This window comes from Macaca thibetana, chromosome 10 (genome assembly GCF_024542745.1).
Source record: "Macaca thibetana thibetana isolate TM-01 chromosome 10, ASM2454274v1, whole genome shotgun sequence".
Taxonomy (NCBI): domain Eukaryota; kingdom Metazoa; phylum Chordata; class Mammalia; order Primates; family Cercopithecidae; genus Macaca; species Macaca thibetana.
Genome location: NC_065587.1, coordinates 14210274 through 14222392, shown reverse-complemented (window position 1 = coordinate 14222392; position 12119 = coordinate 14210274). Strand labels below are relative to the sequence as shown.

The 12119-nt window shown below is 48.2% G+C and overlaps 3 protein-coding genes across 6 annotated transcripts in view; 1 reads left to right on the top strand and 2 right to left on the bottom strand.

Moving 5' to 3' along the window:
* Positions 1-12119, top strand: part of MPST (mercaptopyruvate sulfurtransferase) — a 462750-nt gene that overhangs the window by 119679 nt on the left and 330952 nt on the right. The window lies entirely within an intron of this gene.
* Positions 1-12119, bottom strand: part of TXN2 (thioredoxin 2) — a 393736-nt gene that overhangs the window by 221884 nt on the left and 159733 nt on the right. The gene's annotated exons all lie outside the window — the stretch shown is intronic.
* CACNG2 (calcium voltage-gated channel auxiliary subunit gamma 2) overlaps positions 1-12119 on the bottom strand; it is a 139029-nt gene that overhangs the window by 120428 nt on the left and 6482 nt on the right. The window lies entirely within an intron of this gene.

The window sequence follows — 12119 nt, the reverse complement described above, 5'->3', positions numbered from 1 at the left end:
AAGTTTTTTATACAGATTTTATTTTAATTTTTATAACACACTGCTTGAGAAGCATTTTTATTTCTGTTTTTGTGCGTGTGTGTGGCGGACAGGAAATGGTGGTTCAGAGAGGTGAAGCGCCCTGCCCGAGGCGGCAGAGCGAGTCAGGATTCAAACCCAGGCCTGTGTGATGCTCAAATCGGGCCCTTTCTGCTGGATCACGCTGCCCAATCAATCTGGGAAGAAAGTAGGGCAGGAAGTGGTTGGGTTCTAGGGAAAATCTATTGGTCCTGGGCTGCAGTGGTGTGTGGTCCTGCCGTCTGAGGCTCTGGCCTGTAATTTTAGCCTAGGCTCCAGCCACAAGCTTTGTGGCTTCCTCTCATCACTCAGTCCACAAATATCCATGCCCCGCCTGGTTTCTGTGTGTTCTCTGTGTCTCACAGAGCTCTCCCTGGGCAGCGTTTCTGGGGGCGGCAGGGGTGTCTCTCCCAGCTTGGGGGCGGGCAGGCCTCTCTCTGCATCCTGCTGCTGTTCCTCTTCGTTCTGACCAACTGTCGTGGACCCTCTGGGCTCCAGCATTCCATCTGCTCTGAGAGGGGCCCGCCCGCGCCCAGGCGGCTTCCATCTCTCCCGGGGGCCTCTGCCAGCCTTCTCACGCTCTCTCCCCACCCTGTGCCACCTCGCTATGCTGAGCTTCTGCCCACCATCATCCTTTCCACCAACCCACCTCTGGCTCCCGTCCTCTTGTGGTCTGCAAAGCCACTGACTTAGACCCGGGATGGCAGCTGGCTTCCATTTACCCCCATTGCTCTGCTCCCACCTCACCCACACCACGCGTTCTGCCTCTGGCCACGTCCTGGTAACCCTGGTGTCAGGCACCTCGGCTGCCGAGGCCCATTGGGAAGCCCCAGAGGCACAATGTTCTCAAGCCGGAGGACAGGCCCTTTGAAACAGACCTTTCCGGCCGGGTTCTTATGTTCTTCTGTGAACTCAGTTCTCAGGGGAAGGATTCCGCTGTTCCGGCACTGAGGCTGGGAGAGCCGCCTACCCTAGAAGCGGCTGATTCCACTGGAAGCCAAGGCACAAACTAATGTGTTCCTCCCTTCCTCTGTCCATCTTTCCATCCTTTCTCCTTTTCTTCTTTTGTTCATAATTACTATCATTATTTTTGCTGAGATCCTACTATGTGCCAGACCCTGCCTTAGCTATTTAATTCCTACTGATTGGACTATCCCCATTTATTCACCAAGAGTGTGAGGTGTGCCAGGCACTGTGCCGGGCAGCCGGTCACAGAGGTAAATGTGACACCATCCCTGTCTCAAGGGCTTTACCACCTGGTTGAGGAGACAGAGACTTGGAAACAGAGAAGCATAAGAAAGTGTCTGCATCTTTGCCGGCATCTGAACTGGCAGAGGCTGCAAATGTCTGAGGGTGGAGCCCTTTGGCTTTGAGGCCAGCAGGAGAAAGGGGAGAGTGGCCACCACTCCTGGCATGGATGGGCCCCTGTCTAATCCCTTCACTATGTCAAAACAGACACCAAGGCATACCGAGACAACAGCAACAGCTCGCTGCCACAACCCTCCCCAGATATAAAGGCGCATCTCTAAGGAGGTGACCCTGTCATAGAGCAAGTCCAGAAGAAGGAAAAACATCCCTTTCTCGGTGCTGTTTCAGGCTTCTCTTTGGCCAAATCCTGCTGCTCTTTCATGCGGAAGGGCCCTTGGATTTGAAGACTTTGTGGGACAGATAGGGGAGCCCAGAGCTCCCCTAAGGGTATCAGCCGGGATGTAATGGGGAGGAAGGTGGATAAACAGACACAGGCTCGCAATGGTCCTGCCTCCCAGAGGTAGGCATTTTCTCCACCCTCAGAGAGGCAGCAGCAGGGACTGTGTCCCGGAGGGAATGTTGCGGTGGTAGAATGGCACAGTGCCTTCCATCCCACAATTATGAGTGAGCTGCTACTACGTGCTAGGCACCGTGTCGGGTGCTGGAGACCCCACACTACTTGCTGCCTGGTACCCGGGCACATGGGTTCTAGTCCCTGCACTGCCACTTGCTGACTCTGTGGCATAACCAAGTCCCTTCCTTTTTGGGCCTCATGTTCTTCAAAGTCAAGGTGAGGATTTGGACTAGATGAGCCCTGTGGAGTCGCCGCTAGTTAACTTCCCTCTCTCCTTTTCCCATAGCAACAGAAACTCGAGTTTTTCTCCAGGCATGTGGCCACCTAGAATAAAGGTTATCTTTTCCAGATTTCCCTATAGCTAATGTATGGTCACGTAGCAAACTTCTGCCCAGTGAAGCTAAGGCAAAAATGTTGTGTGATACCTTCCAGGAAGCCTCCTTAGGAGCCAGGTGACAGGTGCCCTTTGCCCTTGTCTTTTTGTGCCATCCTCCACCTTGATCCATGGGATGTGAAGGCGGTGGCTGGAGCTCTGGCAGCCCTACTTGACTGTGAGGTTGAAGGGCCCACTGTGGGGATGATGGAGTGGGGAGCGGGCAGGGGTCTGCGTTGTTAACCGGTTTGTGGAGCCTCCAGACCGGCCTTGTACTTTACACCCCCAGATTTGTTTACTTGAAAGAAACTTCTTGCTTTGTTTAAGCCACCGCTAATTTTATTTTTCTGTTACTTATCATCAGATCTAATCCTTTTTGATACAATCTCTAAAAATCTCTTCCAGGTGTACTGTTCCAAGGTTGTGACACTAGGTTGTGAACAACCTCTTTGTCTTATTTAAACCACTGTTAGTTTTATTTTTCTGTGCCTTATGGTCAAATTGAATCCTTCCTGGTACAAGCTCTAAAGTCTTTTCCAGGTGTGCTGTTCTGAGCTTGTGGCATTAGGGGAGTTCTTTGGGTAGTCATTCCCTGTGGCTGGCAGAATAGCAGCTTCCCAAAGATGCCCACATCCCAATTCCTGTAACCTGTGAGTGCACCACATTGCTTGGGAAAAGGGATTAAGGTTGCAGATGGAATTAAGGCTGCTAATCAGCAGACTGTAAGAGAGGGAGATTATCCTGGATTATCTGGGTGGGCACGTGGTAATCCCCAGGGCCCTTAGGTGTGAGCGGGGAAGCAGGAGAATCACGAGAAGGACTCTGTTCAACAACTCTCGCTTTGAGGATAGAGGAAGCAGCTATAGGCCAGGGAAGGAGGCAGCCTCTAGGAGCTAGAAATGGCCAGCAAGTAGATTCTTCCAAGGCCCTCCGGAAGGGACACAGCCCTGCCCACAGCTTGATTCTAGCCCAGTGAGACCCAGGTTAGACTTCCAACATCCAGAACAGTCAGATAATAGGTTTTTGTTGTTTTAAGCACTAAGTTCATGTAATTTATTACAGCAGCAATGGGAAACATGCACTCCCACTGTTGCCTAATGGGTAAAATGAGAATCCTAACACCCGTGTTATAGAGTGCCATGCAGCTAGGGGAGGTGACAGACACGTGGTCCTCAGCCCAAGGCCCAGCACACGCGAGACTTTCAAACAGTAGCTCTCGGGGAAAATCACTGTTTCTTCTTATACCTCTGGTCACCTCCTTTAACCTTAAATGATAATATTAGCTGAAATGGGGTGGGTGCAGTGGCTCATGCCTTGTAATCCCAGCACTTTGGGAGATTGAAGTGAGAGGATCGATTGAGCCCAGCAATTTGAGACCAGGCTTGACAACATAGCAAGGTCCCATCTCTTAAAAAAAAAAAAAAATTAGCTCAGTGTGGTAGTGCACACCTGTAGTCCCAGCTACTCATGAGGCTGAGGTAGGAGGATCGCTGGAACCAAGCAGTTTGAGGCTGCAGTGACCCATGATTGTACCACTGCATTACAGGCTGGGTGACAGAGTGAGACCCTGTCAAAAAAAAAAAAAAAAAGTAGCTGAAATGAAATGGACTGATAGAGGTGCTGAGACTGAACTAATGGCTTTCCCAGGTCTGTGCACTCTGAATTTATTTGGTGCCTGGGAAGAAGGTGGTTATCCTCATGGAAGAGGCAAAGAAACAGGCCCAGCCCGCCAGTGGCAGGGGTAGGATTTAGATCCTTGTCTGCCAGAACCCGCTGGTCATGCTCTGAAGCCTTGCATCTCAAACTGTGGTCTGCAGACCTGTGGCATCAACCTCACCTGGGCACCAGAAACGGAGTCTCAGCGCCCACCTGGAGCCCCAGATCAGTATCTACATTTCAGCAAGATCCCCAGGTGATCTATGTACACATTAAAATTTGAAGGTGCTGCTCTAGACCAAGTGCTCTGCTCTCTCCTTAACCTCATCCTTTTGGGAACAGTCTTGGGTGATTCCATTTTCTTCATCTGCTTTGGGCCTATCTCCTTTGTTCTACTGTTGGTGAACTCCTATTCATCCTGCAGAACCCACTGCAGAGGGCCCAGCCTCTAGGACCTCTTTCCTGACCTCCTCAAATAAAGTTGCTCTCTTTTCTCCCCTTTACTTGTGCCTTCATCGAGTCCCTGAGCTCACTGGTAATGGTTTTGGTGTCTGCCTGTCTCTTCTAGGCTTTGATCTCCTTCAGAGCAGGGGCGGGTCTTCTTTCACCCAAAAAACATTTACTAAGCACCTACTGTGTGCCAGGCACTGCTCTCAGTCCCTGGGCTATGGCAAGTCAATAAGACAGACAAGGACCCTGGTCTCATGGAACTCACATTCCAATCAGAAATAATACATACAGTAGACAAACAAATTCAGAGAGCGTAAAATCCAACAAAGAAATTAAAATCGGCAAGAGAGACCGGGAAGAGGAAGGGCAGGCTCCCTTTGGCAGCTGATTTGCTTCTGTGATCTGTGAACTAGCACAGAGCCTGGCTTACATTAAACATTCAAAAATTATCAAGTTAAATCAGGTCTGACCATTCTCTGAGATTCAAACGACAGGTCTTTAAGTTAATATTCTTTCTGGGCAATTACTGGGCAATTTTTCCTCCCCAGAAAACGAAAATTTCTCTCTTCTCCATGAAGCCTTCCAAGGTAGAAATGAGAAGTAGTAAATCTCTCCGTCGTGCAGCAGGTCTCCCTCCCATCTCTCTGCACCCAGCACCAACAGCGTGGCCTGTCGCCCTGGCACCTGGCATTCAGTTATTGAATAAAACATGCCACGTGGCTGGTCACCCCAACAGGGTGTGCTTCCCGAACTGGGGTCAAGGTCAGAAAATGTCAGCCTCTGAAAGGGAAGCTGCCAAGGTGGCCTAAAATGGGTGAGCATCTCTCTCTTTAAAAGCAACAACTCACCCTGGGGAGGTTCTTTAAAAGGGAGTAGATGAGGCTAGCCTTCCACCTGAATCTTATCAGCAGGCCCTGCTCAGGAATGTGGGATAGTGATGCATTTATTTACAGATGCATGGCTCTCTTCTTCCCTCTGTCTGTGTGAGCTGCTACACCCTGTCTGCGCTGGTGTCGTTTTAGTTCTGTCTTCAGCTGTCAAAAGACAAAGACTCTACCTCTAATTTGCCACAGGCGTAGAGGAGGATTTGCAAACTTGGACGCCTACAGAGGCCAGGCAACGGCCACGCACGGTGGAGCGGAGCAGCCATGTAAGCCACGTAAGACACTCGGGAGCGGTGGGGACTTGGGGGGAAGTGCAAGGCACCTGCCGCATGGAAGACACATCTGCTGCCCAGATCTTGCTGATGGCTGCCAAGCAGGGATAGGGCCCAGGGTTACACAAATCTTGTTTTTTTTTTCCCCAAGGGAACCCAAAATGTGGATTTTTATGGGAAAGTTTTCAATATGTAGAACATTTGAGGGCCAAGCACAACTCGCTTGCCAATCAACTGCTAGCATCATAAATAATAAACACACCACTGGTAATGACAGCACCCGACATTTGTCAAATGCTCGCTGTGTGCCGGCGCCTCGGTAAGCACTCTATGTGGAGCATCCCACCGAAATTTCACAAGCAATTCGGGAGGGAGACACAATGATTATCCCCATTTTACACGTGAAAAATAGACTTAGGCTATATTCCTTGTCCAAGGGAGCATAGCTCATAAGTGACAGGGGTGGGATTTGAACCCAGGCTGTCAGATGTGAGCTGACATGAACTCCAGGCCTGGCTGGGAGAGAATACATCTTTATAACAATGATGACGATGATGGGAAAAATCTGAGATTAAATATGCATCATAATCCCACATGTCAAGCTTTTTCTCTGTATTCACTCACTCATTCATTCAACAAACGCTGAGCAATCTCACCATATAATCATCCCTTTGTGATGAGGTCTCTGCGCAATCTCATCCCTCGTTACTAACACCTTCCCCTACCTCCTCTCCCGTACCTAGTTCTCCCACAGTAGTATAAACCTCAAGTGGTCCCCTAAACACGTCATGCTTGTTCACACCTCTTCCTCGGACAGCACCTGGTACATGGTAGTAACTTGGTAAATTTTGTTGAAGAAATAGATGAGGGAACTCATGATCTAGAGGAAGACACAGGAATGGAAACAAGCAACATAAAAGGTATTAGATGTTGGGATCTGGAGGGAGCCGACCCCAGGTGGGAGGCAGCAGGCAGAGGTGACGACTTCACTAAGTCCTGGAGATAAAGTAGGATGTGGCTGGGAAAGGGGCCTTTTGGCAGAAGGCAGAGGAGAGGGAGTATCTGTATTCACTTCTCCGCCTTCACAAACTGCAAGGAGACCAATGTCCTTGCATTTTGAAGGACCGTCTGTTTTCAAAGCAGTGAGGAAATCTGGCAGCCCCTTAACTTTTCCCCACTCTGCCCTGGGTAAGGAGCATATCCTAATCTAAGCTCAAAATGCTGAAGACTTCATCATGCAAGGAGTACAAACAGCCTTTCTGTTCAGCATTGCCCTCAACTTCTGAAAGAAATTTATTTATAGACTTGGGGGCCAACGGAAAATGAAGGATATAATTAGTGTCATAGAAGGCTGTACACGGGTTTTGAGGTTGGACAGGCTTGGGTTGGAATCCCAGCTTTGCCATTTGCTGTGTGACCTGGGGCAAGTTACTTAACATCTCTGAGCCTCTTAAGATGGAGTTAATGGGTATCACAGCACATATCTTCAGAATTGTGAAGATTAAATAAGAGCCTCTGGAGAGCATCTAAAACAGTGCTTAGCACAAAGGAAACGCTCAGTGAATGACTACCTATTATTATTATTATTGTTAGTATTAGTACTGAAGTTATGGCAGAACAGTTGTTTTGCGGGATTACCTACTCTGCAAACATGGTGGAGGAAAACTGGAGACAAGCGCTATCAACATTAGGGAAAAATCAGGAAGGAGAAAGGATAAAATGTGTCCCTTATCAGAGATAGAGAGATCCAGGTTGGGGGAAAATATGATAGAAAAGAGTGCATACATCCCTTAAGCAGAGAAAATGAAGGAGGAGAGCCATGGGGCAAAACTGGGATAAGAATTGGTCTAGGGGTTGGCAGTGGCTGGTCTCCAGTGAGTTTTGCCTAGTGCAAGGTCAGAGAGGCTGGCACTGGGGCATTGAAGTTGCATGATGGAGGGGCTGGCAAAACAAGGGGTGGATTCTTCGTACAACGAGGCTCCAGCAACCGTGCACCTGGGATCTTGTACCTGATCCTTGGCATGCTTGTTAGCAGAAGGAAGGCTACCCAAGGTCAAAGAAGTTCAGGAGGGAGTGAATGAATATAGTGAATGAATATGTCAATAGTGGGACGGCACTCTGCAAAGGCAAACCCAGGGCTGCTAAGTAAGTGCCTCTGGGCCCGGAGGTAACTAACAAGGATTGCAATCGAGAGAAAAGATGACTGCTTCCCAGCAGGCAGTGACTTATCAGCTTTTATAGCAAAGCTGGGGCCCAGGAGGCACCCCAGAGGACCTCCCAGGTTGCAGGGGAAACACCTGCTTGTTATCAAGGGTTTTTCAGCATGTGGTTTCAGCCAAGCTTAGGAGAAAAGACTGGTCAATGGATGCCTGGAGTTTTTATTTAAAAGCCCATCTCCTTCACTAGGTGGGCAACTCCCTGAGGCCAGGCCCCATCTCTTTATTCGTTCTTTTGACACCTAGCTCCCAAGCACTTTCTTAGTGCCAGACATTAGACAAGACTTTGGGGAGATGGTGATGGACAAGGCAGACATTGTCCCTGCCCTCATGGGGCTTCCAGTCTTATAGGGGGACTCAGGTCAGAAACATGTATGTGCTAAAAAAATAAAAACAGAAAGTTAAAAAAGAAGCCAGGCGCAGTGGCTCATGCCTGTAATCCCAGCACTTTGGGAGGCCAAGGTGGGTGGCTCGCCTGAGGTCAGGAGTTCAGGACCACCCTGGCCAACATGACAAAACCCCGTCTCTACTAAAAATACAAAAATTAGATAATCATGGTGGCATGCACCTGTAATCCCAGCTACTCGGGAGGCTGAGGCACAAGAATCGCTTGAACCCAGGAGATGGAGGCTGCAGTGAGCCGAGATTGCACCACTGCACTCCAGCCTGGGCAACAGAGCAAGACTCTGTCTAAAAAAAAAGAAAAATAATGTTAAAGAGGGGGACAGGACTTGGGGGGCTACTGTAGACAGGCTGGTCAGGAAGGCTCCTTGAGAAGGTGATATTTGAATAGAGGCTTTCTGTAGCCACATATTTGTAATGGCAGGGCCTAGCACATAGTATGTGTTCAGTCATGCTTGTTATGCTGGGAAGTGAGAAGAGAAGGGGAGACAGGACATCACTCTATTGTACATCACTTACAATCTCCCTTCTCCCCTTTACTCTCTGTTTACTACGTCTAACTTAGTGCAAGTCACCTGGTCACTGCAACCACCTTGTCACCTGCTCAGCAAGTCTCACCAGCCCAACCCACTCCTCATCCCATCCATTAAGCCCTCAACAACCTGTGACCTAGACAGTGGAAAAGCCAGTTGTGACGATCCTACCTGGCTTCCTACCTTTCTGGGCCTCCCTTTTCTTTCATGCTGAAACACAAATGTCTCTGTGAGGCATTTCTGTGCCTTTGGGGTCATATCTATGCTGCCTTCCAGCCTCATCCCTGTCTGCTTTCTACCTTCCATGGGACCATTGGCATTGCCAATGCCCAACACATGGGCATCTGTTTCTGCACATGCTGTTCCTACTGTCTGAAGTATTCTTTCTTTCCTTAGCTTGCTCACCCATACTTTGCATCCTTGAGAACTCAGTCCTCCCTGGCATCCCTTCCTCCCCAATCCCTGTGCTCCCAGAATCCCCTGTACGTACATTTCATGCTCTGCAGTTATCATCGTCTGTTCACTGGGGTATCTCCTCTACTAGACTAAATTCCTTGAGGGCAGAGATTGAGTCTTTCAACTCTATCCTAGAGTCCCACACAGTACCTGGCAAAAACTCGGGAACAGTTGTTGGAAAAGAGCAACCATCACCCTTTTCCTCCTCAAGCAAGTTGCTGGTAAGGCCACATTCTGCTCTATGCTGCTTCCTGAGTCACGGGGCAGGCACCAGCTGCATGCTGGAGAAATCCTCTGGGCTCTCTTAGCACCCTGCCTACGTTTCTTCCTGCTAGCAAGATAGCTGACCGTCTTCTTTTGATTCTAAGGCATGTATTTTAAGTTGCAAGATTTTTGAAATTAGAGTGTATTTTATAATTAATGTGGAACATTAAATTTGTCGCCCTCTGCCCTGAAGGCTGTTTTTTGGTAGATAGGTCATTTTACAATTAGCTGTGTCTTAGAACTGAGCGAATACGGAACTGGGAGAATAAAGCCTTTTATGTACCCAGGAGAAAGGACTGGGGGCTGGCTAGGCCATCGCAGTTCACCAGCAATCCCACAGCTGGTGACACGCATTTCCTAGCATTGGGGAGCACAGTTAACATCTCTCTTATTCCTGTTTTCAAAAAGTCTGGTGTTATAACTGAGCCTCATTCAAATTGCCGCTGAAATCCTCAATAATCCTAACTGATGGTAAAAGATGCCAAGAATCTCTCTGAATTTGTGGGAGGGTAATAAGAAGAGGTGGCACTAGGCTATAGGGCTGTCTCAAATGTCTAGGATGAAACAGCACCGTTTTGCAAGGTTCTTTTTCTTTAGGGTCCCTGCTAGGCCTCCCCTGGAGGGTCTTGGAAGCAGGGTTAGGAATTTGTTCACCACTGCCTACCTAAGTTTCACACAGGGTGGGCATCCACTATCAACACATTTTTAAATTTAGTTGATTGAAAGTTATTTGAGTCTATTTCCACCCTTCTCTGAACTGTCATGGGTAGTTGAGAAGCCTAAGAAACCACTGTATTCAGATCGGTGTGGAAGCAAAAGCAGCATGGCAAAGAAGGAAAGGAGCCGGGCACGGTGGCTCACGCCTGTAATCCCAGCACTTTGGGAGGTCGAGGTCGGAGGATCACTTGAGGTCAGGAGTTTGAGACCAGCCTGTCCAACATAGTGACACCCAATCTCTAGAAGAAACTTAAAACTTAGCCAGGTGTGGGGTCGGACGCGGTGGCTCACGCCTGTAATCCCAGCACTTTGGGAGGCCGAGGCGGGTGGATCACGAGATCAGGAGATCGAGACCAACATGACGAACGCTGTGAAACCCCGTCTCTACTAAAACTACAAAAAAAAAAAAAAAAAAAAAAAAAAAAGAAAAATAGCTGGGCGCCGTGGCGGGCTCCTGTGGTCCCAGCTACTTGGGAGGCTGAGGCAGGAGAATGGCGTGAACCCAGGAGGCGGAGCTTGCAGTGAGTAGAGATCACACCATTGCACTCTAGCCTGGGCAACAGAGCGAGACTCCGTCTCAAAAAAAAAAAAAAAAAAAAAAAAGAGCCAGGTGTGGTGACTTGTGCCTGTCATCTCAGCTACTCCAAAGACTGGAGCAGGAGAATCACTTGAGCCCTGGAGTTCAAGACTGCAGTGAGCTACGATCATGCCACTGCACTTTAGCCTGGGTGAAAGAGTGAGACTCTGTCTCTTAAAAAAAGAAAAGAAAAAAAAAGGCAGAAAGAAAGAAAAAAAAAAAAAAAAAGGGAACAGCTGCTCCAATCCTTACAACAACTATAAAGGCAGGTATTTTTATCCCCATTCTGTAAAGTAAGTATAAGTCACAGAGACAGAATCGACTAACCCAAGGTCATACAGCTTATAAGCGAGAAGCCAAAAAACAACAGAACGCGACGCTTTAATAAGACTAACAAAGCCCTTTAGGTCCTGACCACTTCCACTTGCCCCTCCCGCCCCATCCAGCATCACCTCCCTGCCACTCCCCCACCCCCCACCCCTCTCAGTTTCCTATCCACCCTGGTGTTCTCTCTGTACTAGTCTCATTCCTTCCTCACCCATCTCTGGACATGCTGCCCTCCAACTTGGAACGTGCTTTCTTCCTCTCTTCACCTGGGTTAACTCCTATTCATCCTTCAGATCTTCACTCCCATCTCACCTCCTCAGGGAAGCCTTCCCTGGTTAGCTACAATCCCAGTATTGTGAGCTCACGTCTCATGCATCTCCTGTGAATAGCACTTATCAGAGCTGTAATTTATATATATGTGAGATTATGTGAATTGGGATTCAAATGATGTGAATCGGAGTTCACCAAGAGCAGTGACCCTGAAGGACACTGCTTCCTATGATGTCCTCACCTCCTGGCCTAGTGCTTGACGCTTTATAGGGGCTCATGAAAGATTTCACCAATAAAATAAATGAGTGAAGGAATTGCCCCATCTCTGGCTGCGAGCTAATGTGGAAACTTACAATGCCTATTGCATTTGAATATGGGTTTTTGACCAAAATACTTATATTTGAGGTTAAAAGGAGACATTACATTTTGATAACATATTTCTTGCATTATCAGTCTGGATCTATATCTTCTCCTCCTCTCGACCTGAAAGTGAGCACTCAAGGGAAGCTCTCCCTCAGGATCGGTGACAGACACTTTAGATGGTGTGGAGGGAGGAAGGTGTGGCCAGGATCTATTTAGAGGACTTGCACCCCTGGCACTTCCTTCTCAGGCATTTATTTTCTCTCCAAGCACTTTTTGTTTCCATTATCTTTTTTATTATTGTCCTTTATGCATTCTGTCATTCTCCCTCTCTCTCTTTCTCTCCATCTCTTTCTCCCTCCTTCTATCCCTCCATCTTTTCTCTCACTCCTTCTTCTGTATTGAGTTCATTATTTATTTTTTAGAATGTTAAAAAAAAAAATAATGCTTTGGCCACCACAGCTCACCATGCAGGAAAAATAA